The sequence below is a fragment of the Amblyomma mixtum genome, chromosome 5, assembly GCF_055824585.1.
Source record: "Amblyomma mixtum isolate Tamu chromosome 5, ASM5582458v1, whole genome shotgun sequence".
Lineage (NCBI taxonomy): Eukaryota > Metazoa > Arthropoda > Arachnida > Ixodida > Ixodidae > Amblyomma > Amblyomma mixtum.
This window is the reverse complement of record NC_143016.1, coordinates 124,299,087-124,312,575: the sequence shown is the minus strand read 5'-3', so window position 1 is coordinate 124,312,575 and position 13,489 is coordinate 124,299,087. Positions and strand designations below refer to the sequence as shown.

General features: G+C 50.9%; 1 protein-coding gene across 1 annotated transcript in view; it reads right to left on the bottom strand.

Annotated features, from left to right (window-relative positions):
- CROT (Carnitine O-octanoyltransferase) overlaps positions 1 to 13,489 on the bottom strand; it is a 74,507-nt gene that overhangs the window by 59,809 nt on the left and 1,209 nt on the right. The window lies entirely within an intron of this gene.

Genomic DNA, 13,489 nt, shown 5'->3' with positions numbered 1-13,489 from the left:
GCAGCGCTGGAAATCAAGGAGCGACAAAGAAGCGGCGGAGCGTGACGTCACGAAGACGCACAAGTGGCACCGCACTACGGGGCGTGCACGAACCAGGCGGTCGTAATTGCGGCGTAACGATGGCAGTCGCGCCGTGGCTCACTCTCCTCGCCCGCACCACAGCGAACCCTTTGTTTACAAAACAAAGCGAGGCGACTGAGCAGCGCGGGGAGAACGAAACGCGGTTATATATAGTTGCCGGGAAAGTGCACCAAGCACGTATATGTCGCCGGCTTCATCGCCGCCCCGCTCCATGAGCGGCCGCGGCGTGCGTGGCCGCATCTCGCGCCTGTCGGGTCTCCCCGGTGCACCCGACCGAAGCTGAGTTACGCGCGGAGCCATGACACGCCGCAGTGAATCGCCGGCGCATATACGAATCGCCGACGGAGGCCTTCGCAGAGCAGACGTCGAGACACGCACGAGCGGACGCTGGGGAAAAAAAAAAAAAAAAGACATGACGTCGCAGCGAGAAGGCGACGAGGCTTTCGCGAGCAGTGCGCGAGTACTGCGGCGCGAAAATATTTGGTTTGTACGGTACGCAGCATAAAGCAAAACGAGACGATGGAGGCGGATTCGTGCGAAGTTATGACGACGCGAGTGAGAAACAGAAGGCGGGATTATATCCTTGCACTGTACACGTCGGCAATTGCTCCGCCTGCGTCGCACAGTTCAAACAACACAAAACACTGCCCCGGTAAGAATTTCAGCGGTAGTCTTGACAGTGTTGCAATTCTTACGTGTGCGCCAAGCAGCATACACTCGACTTGGCACGCAGCATAGATGCGACAGCCAGTTCACGTCTCCCCTCAGGTATACAAGGACAGAGCACGTGTAGGAAAGTCACTGCGCCACCTTGACGAAAACAACTTTCCCCCCACGCGTGCCACAGCTGCAAAGCTCGCCTACATACATCCATGGCGATTGAGAGCCGGCATAAACGCGACCGCAGCTGCTACTCTCTCTTTAATAACAGCGCTGCATGAAGAACCAATGACTGATTGGATAAGCTCGTCGCCAAGCTGCATCGGGACCCACTTACAAGGTTACGCTAAACCTTATACGAAACTCTCTGCTCCCCGCCAGCTTACGAAAGCGCGCGCTGCTGGCAAATACTTCCTCCTACGTGACACCGCAAAGGTTCAGACCCAGCGAGTTGTGTAACGAGGTAAATGTCTGATCAAGAATGCACTTCCTTCGGCGCAAAACGTACTCCACCTTCGGAGCTCTTCGTCGCTCGGCGTAACGCATGCATACATTCACGCACGCGGAGCACTGTTCCGCAGAGAACGCTACATTTAACTGGAACATTGTTCCACATAACTTCCCTGATTTTCAACTCAGAGAGTTCCAATTTTTCCTCCGAAACTTTCAAAACAAAGTTGCATTCAAGTTCCGCTTACTGCAAACTATGTGCAGTCAGATTAAGAGTATACCTGCAGCCACTCCTCACGGTTTACGGGAGCAGCGTGCTAGCGGAAAATTACCAGTCTAGCGTCTAGGACCTGCATGACTTATCTGGATTAGTGCACCCCACACATGTATGCCATCCCGCTCACGCAACCGCAAGTCCGCAGACTTGGCAGCTTGCAGCAACACCTTGACAGGCGACTCAGCTCACGTTTACACAAACAGGCTGCAATATCCAATTTTTCCTCGCCCGGCACGTCCTTGATGAGGAACGGCCAGACAACGCAATCGCAACGGCCGGAGACAGGTCGCTTCCTCCCACAAGGTATTCCACTTGGCTTTGGTATAGTAGATGATTCAGAGGAATGGAATTCCTGAGTTCGTTTTTCGAGCGTGATGCAACGTACATTTCGAAGAGAGCACCCAAGGGGATTCCTTCTGCTCTTTTACGGGCTAAAACTGCTTAGTTTGCGGCTGGGCTATAGTCGGTGCCCTCGTGGAAAAAGTAAAAAAAAAAAACACCAGGTCGAACACATCGCCGTGTTCTGTGTATCTCTGTGTGTATCCTGAGGTGCGACAGCTTTACAGCGTTGGCTGTTTTTAGCTAGTTCGTCAGAAGTGTGGCCGCGGCAGCAGCCCCGTCCGCATGTATCCCGTCGGGCACCTTTCGGGCCAAAGAGGAGCCCCGCTCCAGTGGGTACACCTCGTGCAATTATACCGGTAAAAATGCATTTCTCACCTACGAGCCCCAGTACTTCCCATCCAGTTCTCCCCGCATACGATCCGGATGCTCGATCGAACCCCTATAGGCCACCGCTGCGGTGGCCTACTGGTTAACGCATCCGCTCAATATATTAACTCTAATATGTCTCCATTTCTTCGCGATCACAGGGCAGTTAACGCCGGACCATACGCGTTATAAACTAGTAACTGTCCTGTGATTATACACCCCTCCCCAGAATTACATGTACTGTAGGGCGCGTCTACAGGATAAACACAGTAAATAGTTTGGCACCGCGCAAACTCGTGAGTGCCCTGGACGCTGCGGGAACGTTTTCGCCGAACCCGTGACCTCGGAAATGCCCAACAACCGCTTGATGCCGCAAGGGATGCAGTGCCAGGGGGCTCCGGATTAACTTATCCCGCCGTCTTTCCAATAAAAGTTGGCTTGGTTTATGGCCCCAAAGCGACTCAGGCTATGAAAGACGCCGTAGTGGAGGGCTCCGGAAATTTCGACCACCTGGGGTTCTTTAACGTGCACTGACATCGCACAGCACACGGGTCTCTAGCATTTCGCCTCCATCGAAATGCTACCGCCACGGCCGGGATCGAACCTGCGTCTTTCGGAAACTACTGGCTCTTGGAATTCACAACACCTTCGAAGAGATCAAAGAAGCCCAACTGGTCACGCAGTTAGCTAGGCTCCAGCAGACTCCTACGGGGCGCTCGCTCCTTAGGCGACTGGGGCTAGGCCGAACTGCGGAATTCGAGAATCGTACTGCGAGCATACCGGACGCAATTCGCCAGACGCTAAAGGTTCGCTCCCTTCCCCGGAACATGGACCCCAACTTGCATGCGGCCCGTAGGGCAGCCCGGGCGAGGTATGTACAACAAAATCTAGCTACAAAATCCACAACGGTATACACGGACGCGGCTCCGTATACAGGAAGCTCACATAACAGCACAGTGGCGGTAGTTATTGATTCGAACTTAAAGGAATTAGCTAGCGCCTCAGTGAGGGATTGCACGGTAACCGAAGGGGAGGAGCTGGCCGTAGCTCTAGCGGCAGTAGCCGGTTATCGAAGCAACATGTCCCTTACCATCCTTACAGATTCGAGAGAAGCGTGCCGTAACTACATGAACGGCCGCATAGGTCGCGCCGCGCTCCGGCTCCTCCAGAGCGCGACCCCACCAAAAGTCACACATAGCATTTACTGGGTGCCAGGACACACCGACATAGCGGGGAATGAACGCGCCGACGAGGTAGCTCGAGGGTATACGAGCCGAGCTTCCTCCCAATCGGACGATATACCCGACCGAGTCAGCCCTACGTACTCAGACATTCTGAACTACTATAAGGGGGTACGGATCCGCTATCCGCCGCCTCATCCTGATCTAAATCAACTAGAGGCAGTGTATTGGCGAAGATTGCAGACAGGAACATTCCCAAACCTGCATATCCTTAGCAAGATTTACCCGACGCAATATCGGGACACTTGCCCGTGGTGTGGCAGCAAACCATCGTTGTACCACATCACGTGGGAATGCAGTAAAAACGACAACTTTCGCAAAGACCCGAGTGCAGAACAGTGGGAGAGCCGGCTCTCCAGCGGCGATCTGGGTTGGTCTGATCCAGCACGCCCAACGAGCAGCGAAGCTCAGCGGCGCCCTGGAATAGGGGCACCGACCCTGTGAGAAGAAGGAAGATGGACCTCTTCTTTCTCGTCTGCTACTAGCACCATTCTAGAGCAATAAAAGTCTTTCCTACCTACCTACCTGCGTCTTTCGGGTCAGCAGCCGAGCACCACGCATGACCACTGAATCACTGTGGCGGCATATCTGGATGATGATTTCACTCCTTTATCTGTTCAACAACTGCTCCAGGGAAAGCAGACCTGTGACCCCAGCGAAGACTATTACGCAACCCCAGTAAAGAGCAGCAACACAGAGGAGACGGGACAAAATCCGCACTGTGCACAGACCGATCTCACCCTAAAGATGATAGAACGTCGGAGGTTTTGTCGAAGTGCGATCGGCATGATCAAGCATGCCTACCAAGTGCGCCTTCAGCCTACGACTCAAGTCCACAACTTAGTGCCGTCAGTACTCGCCAAGAGGAAATAGACAAAAATAAAAGCCGACTTAAAACCAACCGGGAGGACGATAGTGTGCATTATAAGCGACAGACGGGCAGAAACGCTATCTTGAGCACATGCCGGACACACTCCACAGCACAGCGCTTCTTCAGCGCCGACGTACACCGCCAGCGCCACACGCATAATGCCTTGCAACTGCTGCGATGATGGCTCACAATGCGCTCGGTCCTCAACTCTATCATTTCGTCGTTAGCTGGTTTTTATTCATAGCTGTAGTAATAACGTAAAACATTATCGTAATCACCATATGCTAGCTTCCCATTCCATTAGTCACGCGCAAGCGTTTAAGTAGAAACAGTACTGTCGCCACGCAGAGCACGAACTCGGAGTGCCGGGAAACAAGAGCACCCTCACTAATCTTGTCTGATTATTCAACAGCGCGATAACGTACAGAGATTTTTTACCAGCGCAAATACGCACTGAAATATCCACCGCGCACCAGAGCGGTTAGTAGTTTCTAGCTCGCGGTTTTAATTGCTCAGCCTCGCTAAGGTATACCGAGGACTAAAATAACGGCGGCCTCGAATAACTCGGCGCTGTTCGTCATAATTTTTCCTTACAGAGTGGTCGGAAAACGGCGCCTGTGGTCTGCCGCGGTCTCCCAGTTGGTAGTCGTCGCCTTCCCCGTGTAAGTATAGCAACAGGTGCTCTGTCTGTGCCCTCTGAGTGCGAATGAAGTGCCCAGCACACACACACCTGTGTCATCTCACACGCTATCGAGACGCACCTTGGTCCCGTCAATACGTGACGACCGACACTTCTTCGCCTTGGGACACGAGTCAAGAAAAAAGCGCCTGTTCCCTTCAATGGACCCCCTTCCAGCCGATGGCATAGGCCGATTCTCATGAACCTGCTAGCTGACAAAGCATGGTGGCAGATGAAAGGGGACAGTCTCGTCATTACACTGTCACGCCTTTCTTTGCATTGTCAGCCTAGCTGCTTCGTGAGAATCGGTTTATGCCATTGCCTGGAAGGCGGTCCATTGACGGGGCAAAGCTGCTTTTTTCTTGACAACAATATCCGCTACAGCAAAGTTTCGGCCTCGAAGCGCTGGCGGGCACAGGAACGGGAAGGGTAGTACAGATTTAAGGCCTTAAGACAAGCGAGCACTTTAAGAATTAGTTACAGTTAAGAAGAGTTCTCGGCAAGGGGTGAAAAAACTGCAGACAAAGACTGATTCGCTATACATAAGCACACCACACGTTTTTTTTTTTTTTTAATTCGCGCAGATATCTACATATACGGCTAATTCATTGTTAATGTGTTTTTATGTGACACAGCAAAAAGCGTATGTTATGAGACATGTCATATACTGGACGTCTCTGGGTCAATTCTGACCATCTGGAATCCTTTCACAAACACCAAAATCTCAGCAAGGAGGCATTTCAGCGTTTCGCCTCTTTCGAAATGCGGCCGTCGCCGCGGGGATTGAGCACGCGACCTTGTGTTAGAATAGCACCAAAATGCGGCGAACGTTTAAATTAATCATAGCCATTGGGTCAAGCGCTTGGAGAAAACCTTCGAGACTCCTTCCTAAGCGCAGCGCGACCCATCGACCGTCCGGCTTGCAGGCTTCAGGAGGAAGGTTCGCTCGCCCGCCATTGAGGAGCCTGAGATCGCTGAGACTCATGGAGTTTCCCTTCTCGTCGCTGCGTATCTGACGGCTGTTTTTTCTCGCCACGAGCCTAAAACGAGGCGAGCCTATTCAGAACAAAGGCGAACATTGACATTCCCGCTTTTTCCAAGCAAGCGGCCTTGAACGCAGCTGCTGCGCGGCTCCGATCGTCGGACGAGATAATGGCGGGCTATAGTCAAGCTGGACGGCTTACCCTCGACGCTTGTTCACTGGATAAGAAGCTCTTGAGCCGAACGCCTTTTAGTGAGGAAGATCCCTTTATTGGCTCAACAAAAAGTAGCGAAAATGGTCCCTCTGCAGGAAGTACCACGAACAGAAGCAGTATTACTTGTCAGGAGACATCCGAAGTAGAGCACTGCACGGGCCTCAATCTGAGGCCTGAGCCCGGCCCAGGCCCGCGGTTTCAAGCCCGGGCCCGGCCCAGGCCCGCTAAATTACCGTTCTAGTGAGCCCGGCCCGGTCCGTGAATCCCGGAGTGAAGCCCAGCCCGGGCCGGTCCGGCCCGTTTCACAGTAACGCTTAAGGTATACTGCTCACTCTGAGCAAGTAGACTGCTACTAGACCGATAAGAAACTGGCCGACAAAGGTTCTGAAACCACCGTTTGGCTTGCAGAAAGTTCGCCAGGCCAGTCTTTTGGTCAGTGATCTTGTGTAGGTGCGCAAAGATAAACTCGGAAGTTCCGAGAACCAAATAATGAGGGCTGCATACGCGCGTAATAGGCTATTTTGCATTCCCCCATGATTTTAATCAGGTATATTTTGCCGCCCGCGAAGTATAAACATTAAAGCTGCCTAGCAAGCAGTGGGATGACATTTTTTTTTAGTGAGCGCGATCTCACAGGTTGAACTCATAGCCGAATTGGTCGCCTTTCAGCAGAAACGAAAAGCTAAAAGCTTGAGTATTTCACGGTGTGTGTTTTGAAGACTATAAGCGGCCTAAACTAATACGTTCTTAAGAATGAATTTCTAATAGTGTATAGGTATGTTTTGGGATAACGAACGATCAATGACCAATTAAGACCGGTTGAATTTTACTCTTACTGGTGGAGCAGAAGATAACGCGCGAACCACGTGATAACTTACAGGGCAAAACACTTGCAATGACTACCAGGCTGAAGAAGCGAGGAGGGATAGGTGCGGTTATGAGATGAGATTTACAAACTCTCGCGAGCTTTTGTGGCTATTTCATTTACGAGACGTTCCGGTGAGCTGATCAAAAAGAAAACCAAACGCGCTTTAGTTTGTGAATTTTCTCACATGAGAAAAATATACCTATAAACTTCAGGCCCGGCCCAGGCCCGGCAAAACAAATCATGTCCCGGCCCGGTCCGGCCCGCGGGCCGGGCCCGAGCTCGTGCAGTGCACTAATCCGAAGTTCAAGTTTCAACTTCGTCCGCAAGCACAAAGGTGCGCAAGTAAACTCTGCGCATTTTTTTTTTAAGTATAACTGAATATGCTTCCTGAACTGTCCAAAGAAAATTAGACAATCAATGTTTGTTGCAAAGCTTTATAAAATAGAGGGAAAAAGACCGAACGGCCGTGTAGCCATAAATAACTGCATCCGTGAGGGCAGTGATTGGCGGGAGTGACGTATTTAGGTTTAGTTTGGTTTATTGAGGTTGAACGTCCGGAAGTGACTCAGGCTATGAGGGACGCCGTAGTGAAGGGCTCCGGAAATTTCGACCACCTGGGTGGTTCTTTAACGTGCACTGACATCGCACAGCACATGGGCCTCTAGAATTTCGCCTTCATCGAAATTCGGCCGCCGCGGCCGCGAGTGGCGTACTTAGTCGACTCCAGGCGATATACATACTTGCCTGTGAACACTATGAACACAGTTCGTTAGTGCCACGTATACCATTTATTTTATTTGTTTATTTGTTCATCAGTGCATGACAAAGCGTCACTGCTAGCACAACACTCCCACGTTGGTCTCCCGAGTTCGAAAGACAACTTTACTCTGAACGTGTACTGAATGTCGGTGGCGGAAGAACAGCAGTGCCTCCGGCACCGAAAATATAATATTCACAAAGTCAAGAGGCCATGGTACGCAGGCCGCACTGGAGAACTATGTAAGGGGAACACCGTCCTATCGCTCCGGTAGAGCGCGTGGATGCCGTCCGTACACGAGTCGCTAGATTAACGAGCACCGCCCACTACTATGCAGCGCATTCAGAGGCAGCAGTACGACGAGTAACAAAGCGAGGGGCTCAAAGGACTCAAAGCCGCCAGCGACTCAAGCACGAACGAATCGCCGCGTACAGGTGCGGACAAAATGCAGGTAACGAACGTCCCTGACCGTTAGACGCACGGACCAGCTCTCGTTGTGGGGGAAAGGAAAAAAAAGCTGGAAAGTTTTTTTTTTTTCTTTTAAAAATTGCAACGCATTTACAGCTGCGTGACAACTTTCTACGGCCTTGCACCCTAGGCTAGGCGGGAAAGGGAAGGATACAAGCCCCTCTGCCCATGTGTGACTGCACCAGGCATCCGGGCCTGTAGAGGAGGGTTTTTCCTTTTTTCGTTTCTCTTTTTTTCTTGCTGATTTTTTCTTCCCAGGATAGAAGGTCTGGTTGTCGAAACTATACCTTAACCACCCCTTAATTTTCGCCAGCCACTCGCGGGGTCGTTCTCTCGCTGAGAGCGACAGAGAGTAGTAATTTTTTGTGCCAATTTGTTGGCCTCATCCCAATCGACTTCAAAACAATCCTATCTCCGTGCGTTGTGTGTCGTGTAGTGGGCCGTTTTCTTCCTTCGTCCCGTGTTTTGCGCTGGTTTACCTTTCTTTAGAAAGTTGTAACAACTTGCCCGGGCTTCAGCCTTGTTCAAGTTTATATTCTGCCGCGGAATGACACTCGCACTTCCGTCCTTCAGCCTTGACTGCATTGCTACAGAAAGTTGCCACCGCCACACAGAGCACGCGGGACCCGGGACTGGCGAAACCGCTCTCGACGCGATTAACGTAATCTTGGAACCGATAGTAGCAGGGGCACGCTGGACCCGTGACTGGCGCCCCACCACTCTGACAAGCCTCTCGAACTGCACCCCTCTTCAGAAACACGGCCCTCACGGGACGCCGCAGTGGCGTCCAAACGGCTGTCAGCCGAAACATAGCGCTCCGTGAGAAAAGACAACCGTGGGAAAAGACATCCCTCGTGGTCAACCAGGCGCTGACGTCATAGCTGCTGACTGGCGAATGGCCAAATGGGAGCTTACGACCGAACTTCAATACTACGATAGGAAAGGCGAACCAATCGGGGCCCTGGAGTCAACAAGATGACAACTGCAATGAAAGACCAGGGCCGATTGGTTTTAATAAAGGCAGGAAGACGCGGCGGAAGCCTATTTAATTCAGGATGAGGTTTTTATCCGACGTCTTCCCCTCTGAATCACCTACTAACTATTCTTCTGTTCACGACTTCAAAATATAAAATACAAAAAAAAATGGAGGGGACACTTACGATAGCTTTAGTGGGTTAATGCCCATACATGGAGCATTGGTCATTCTTTATTAACAATGACCGATCCCTGGGAGTCCTCATAGCACTCCTGGCGCAGTAGTGCCGAGGTTAAGGGATACCCCACTGCCCTGAGATGGCAGGCGCTGCCACCGGTGGGACTTGTGCGGCCCAGGTTGCTCTTACCGAGCAACCTCAAGCGACCAATCATTAATTCAAATCCCACCTGATACGGTGGTCAGTTTGCTCACAATCCGGTGGGCACATTGTCAATGGGCCGCAAGGTCATGCGACCTAGGTAGCCCACCTGCCTCCTAGGTTGCTTTTCTGGGGATTTTTCGTGGACTTTTCGCTCACGATCACGGACGCCGGATTTTCTGCGACACCCTCTCCTTAAACGCTAACGCGTTAATATATGACCAGTTTGTTCACCTCATCCGTGACCTCCTTCGAGCCGCCGCAATGGCTCAGTGGTTATGGCACTCAGATGCTGACCCAAAAGACGCGGCGGTCGAATTTCGATGGAGGCGAAATTCTAGACGCCCGTGTACTGTGCGATGTCAGTGCACGTTAAAGAACCCCAGGTGGTCGAAATTTCCGGAGCCCTCCACTACGGCGTCTCTCATAGCCTTAGTAGCTTTGGGAAGTTAAACCCCCCGTAAACCAAACCATTAACCATCATGCACGTGACCTCCGTCCTATCGTCCGTCCTCATTCTCGTGGGGAAAGCCGCCTAAGATATCGTACACGACACCACCACCTTTTATCTCCTTGTCAGATAAAGCTTCACAGGCTGAGTGTTTCAGCAAGCTCCACCAGCGGAGGAAACACTACCCCCCCCCCCCCCCCCCCTCCATTCTGTGCGGGAGAACACGGACTGCAAATATTCGATCGACCAGGTCATTTCGCTGGCTACAACGGGCGTTGATTTTCCGAAGCACCAACAGCCCGACAATGCTCAACTCGGACCTTGAGACAGACACTCCGTGTCGCAGTAGTGGAGTGCGAAGGGTATGACCACGAGTCCACAGCTTCGCGCCCTTGGTTGGCTCGCGGACGCGTGCGAACAGCACACCTGCGGAAGCCGACTTGTGACCCTCAGAGCTTCCGCACACCACTGGGAACGAGCTGTGAGATTGAGTACAGCGCATGGAGCGAGAATATACGAAAGCACTTCCGCTTAAATGGACACTGAGAAACAAACTGAATTTGGCAACTACTACGTTTTAATCGCAGAGACCACTTGAACTGAAAACGGTGCTTTTATAAAATTAAACCCCCCCCCCCCCCCCCCCATTAAAGAAAGTACAGGTGGCGCCATGACCGGTCGATTTTGCAAGCAAACTGTGTGCGTCGAAACGGATTTTTATTCTCGGATCCCAGAGGCTATGGTACATCATTATTCACTTCAAAACGGAGGCCACCAGTCCTTTTCGATGTACACCCGACGAGTTTGAATACAGTGGTGAGAAGATGGTTGGTTTGGTTTGTTGGGGTTTAACGTCCCAAAGCAACTCTGTGAGGGACGCCGTAGTGAAGGGCTCCGGAAATTTCGACCACCTGGGGATCTTTAACGTGCACTGACATCGCACAGTACACGGGACTCTAGAATTTCGCCTTCATCGAAATTCAGCCGCCGCGGCCGGGATCGAACCCGCGTATTTCGGGTCAGCAGCCGAGCGCCGTAACCACAGTGGCGAGAAGATTTAAAAATTTATATTTTATATAATGTAAATAATATTTTATAATATATTATATTATATATAATATAATTTATATAATATGTAACAGTATTATATAATATTTTAAGAAATTTATATATTTATTTTTTTACTGCTGGACAAACGTTAGTATACCCAGAAAGAGCAACATGATAGCAATAACTGCACAGAGTTGTCGCGGAAAGAGATGACAACCGAGAAAGGAAACTGTCAGTCAATTTAAGTATATTAATTAAATAAAATTGGTTAAGGCACAAGAGGTAAAATAAATCGCTATCCCACAGTTAAACTATGCTGAAGATTTTTTTATCGATTTAGAAAATGCGAAAATGAAGAAAAGACTTGGCGACTTAAGCGCTGCTCGAGCGAACTACTGTCACATAAACATCTTCCATGTCATTTTGGTCATTTCGGCATCAATATGCAAACATTAGCAGCGGCCCATGACGTTACCTATGCGAAAACAATCACAAGGAAACAAACTGACAACTTCTTATACAATAACCGCCCCTCCCCTGAAATCTGATCGTCATGCGGTTGCTATAAAATGATGTCACGGATCATATCACAAATTGTATTTGAACGTGGCGAATACAAAACGGCTTCACTCGAGGCGCTTTGCTTTCATCGCGCAAAAAAAAAAGGAGTTCTATAAGCCTAACGCGCATGAAACCCAGCGAGCATGCCTGGGGGACCTTTTAGGTCCAGTTACTGCTAGCCATGGACGACACACGAAATCGCATTTTGTGCTCCTTGAACACTTCGTCAGATACAACCAAGTGAAATATGACGTGCTGGAATGAGAACGGGCGCGCTGGATTTTAATTTCTTCCATAGAAAGGGGAGTCGAACCTCCGACCGGACGCGCACGGGAAGTAAAAAAGGTAAGGCTCACACGACGACGGGCGCGAAAGGAAAGCGCTGCGTCGCCTTTGTCTGGAAGTCAGCTTTCCTTGTTCTTGCTGTGCAGCGGCCGCATCCGCTCTCGTGCTACATTTTTCCTCGGCACGCATTCCGGCGTACAAAAGTGGATGAGAAGGGCAGAAGGTGCCACGCGCTAAGCCCCTTTGTGTCGGGCCGGAAAACATCCTGGTCGTCACACGACGGCGGAAGGCAGAGGGAAAAAGAAAAGATCTCTGCGGGCACCTTGCGAGGGTGCCGGACTGCGCAAGACTGCAATAGGTCAGTAGAACGGCAAGCAGTACTTGGGGTATCAGATGTGGAGGCTAACGTCCCGAAGCGACACGTGGACTGTAGGGGACGCCGTAGGGGGAGGACTCGGAAATAATTTCGACCAACAGCACACCCTTACCGGTGCGACCTTGGACTCGTTTACCGAATGCACCGAGCCACCGCGGCGGGTCGCAGAGAGATATTAGAAGGACATTCATAAATCATACTACACGCGCGGCACGAAATGAATGAACGTCGCTGCGTACTGGACAGCTAAGGAAACAAACGAAGGAAGCAACAAATACATAAACGAAAAAATTGCTTTCAGTCTATTCTCTGCTCGCCTTCGAGGGGAAACAGTGGCGGCATACGCTATACGTCTCACTACACAGAGCACAAGCCCCTGGATACAAACTCCGCTGAAGAAAACGTCAGCGACTGGCGTTCCTTTAGCTTCTGCAGGGTTTATAGTGAGCACGCTTCGGCAGCTCGTTGCTATTCACACTGCGAACTAGGGCACTCGGCTGGTCTCGGACAATGAAGGGACGACCGCGATGTCATGCAACTGTCGCCGTATAGTGTCAGCCGCATTAACTCCTTGCTTCGCCAGTGACGCCCCCTTTTTGCCCGTAACGGTACTTTTAATCCTTTTTTATGAGACTTTCCGCGCTAGAGGCACTGACGAAAAGTATTTTCAGCGTCATTATATGAACGAAGACAAACGCCGGTACGACAAAATGAATCCGCGGCAGCTCTGGTTCTCAAGCGGGGACAAGGTACAAAGCAAGACCGCGAAGCTTGCCGGTAACGCAGGACAGCGCTGCCATAATCCCCTATGGGAAGAGTACCTCATGCAACACCTCAGAAATGTGGGAGCATGGACACGAAGAAAGAAAAACGTCTAGAGGATATATGACTCAAAACCGCGTAGAAGACTATAGACAAGCACTGTGCAGTTCCTACTTCGTCCGCCGCCTTTCAGGCTTTTTCAAGACCCAAGTCGCTCCGCTCGTTTTCATTCCCAAGCAAAAGAACGGCTGAATCACATCTGACGTTGTTCTTTTGTTTTCCTGTCCTGGGTTTCGCGCTTCGACAGTTCCACCAACTAGCCGATTAATCGTATGCTTTACGCCCCGCAGTTGTCGCCGTAAGAAAAGAAAACGAAAAAAAAAAAAGAAACTG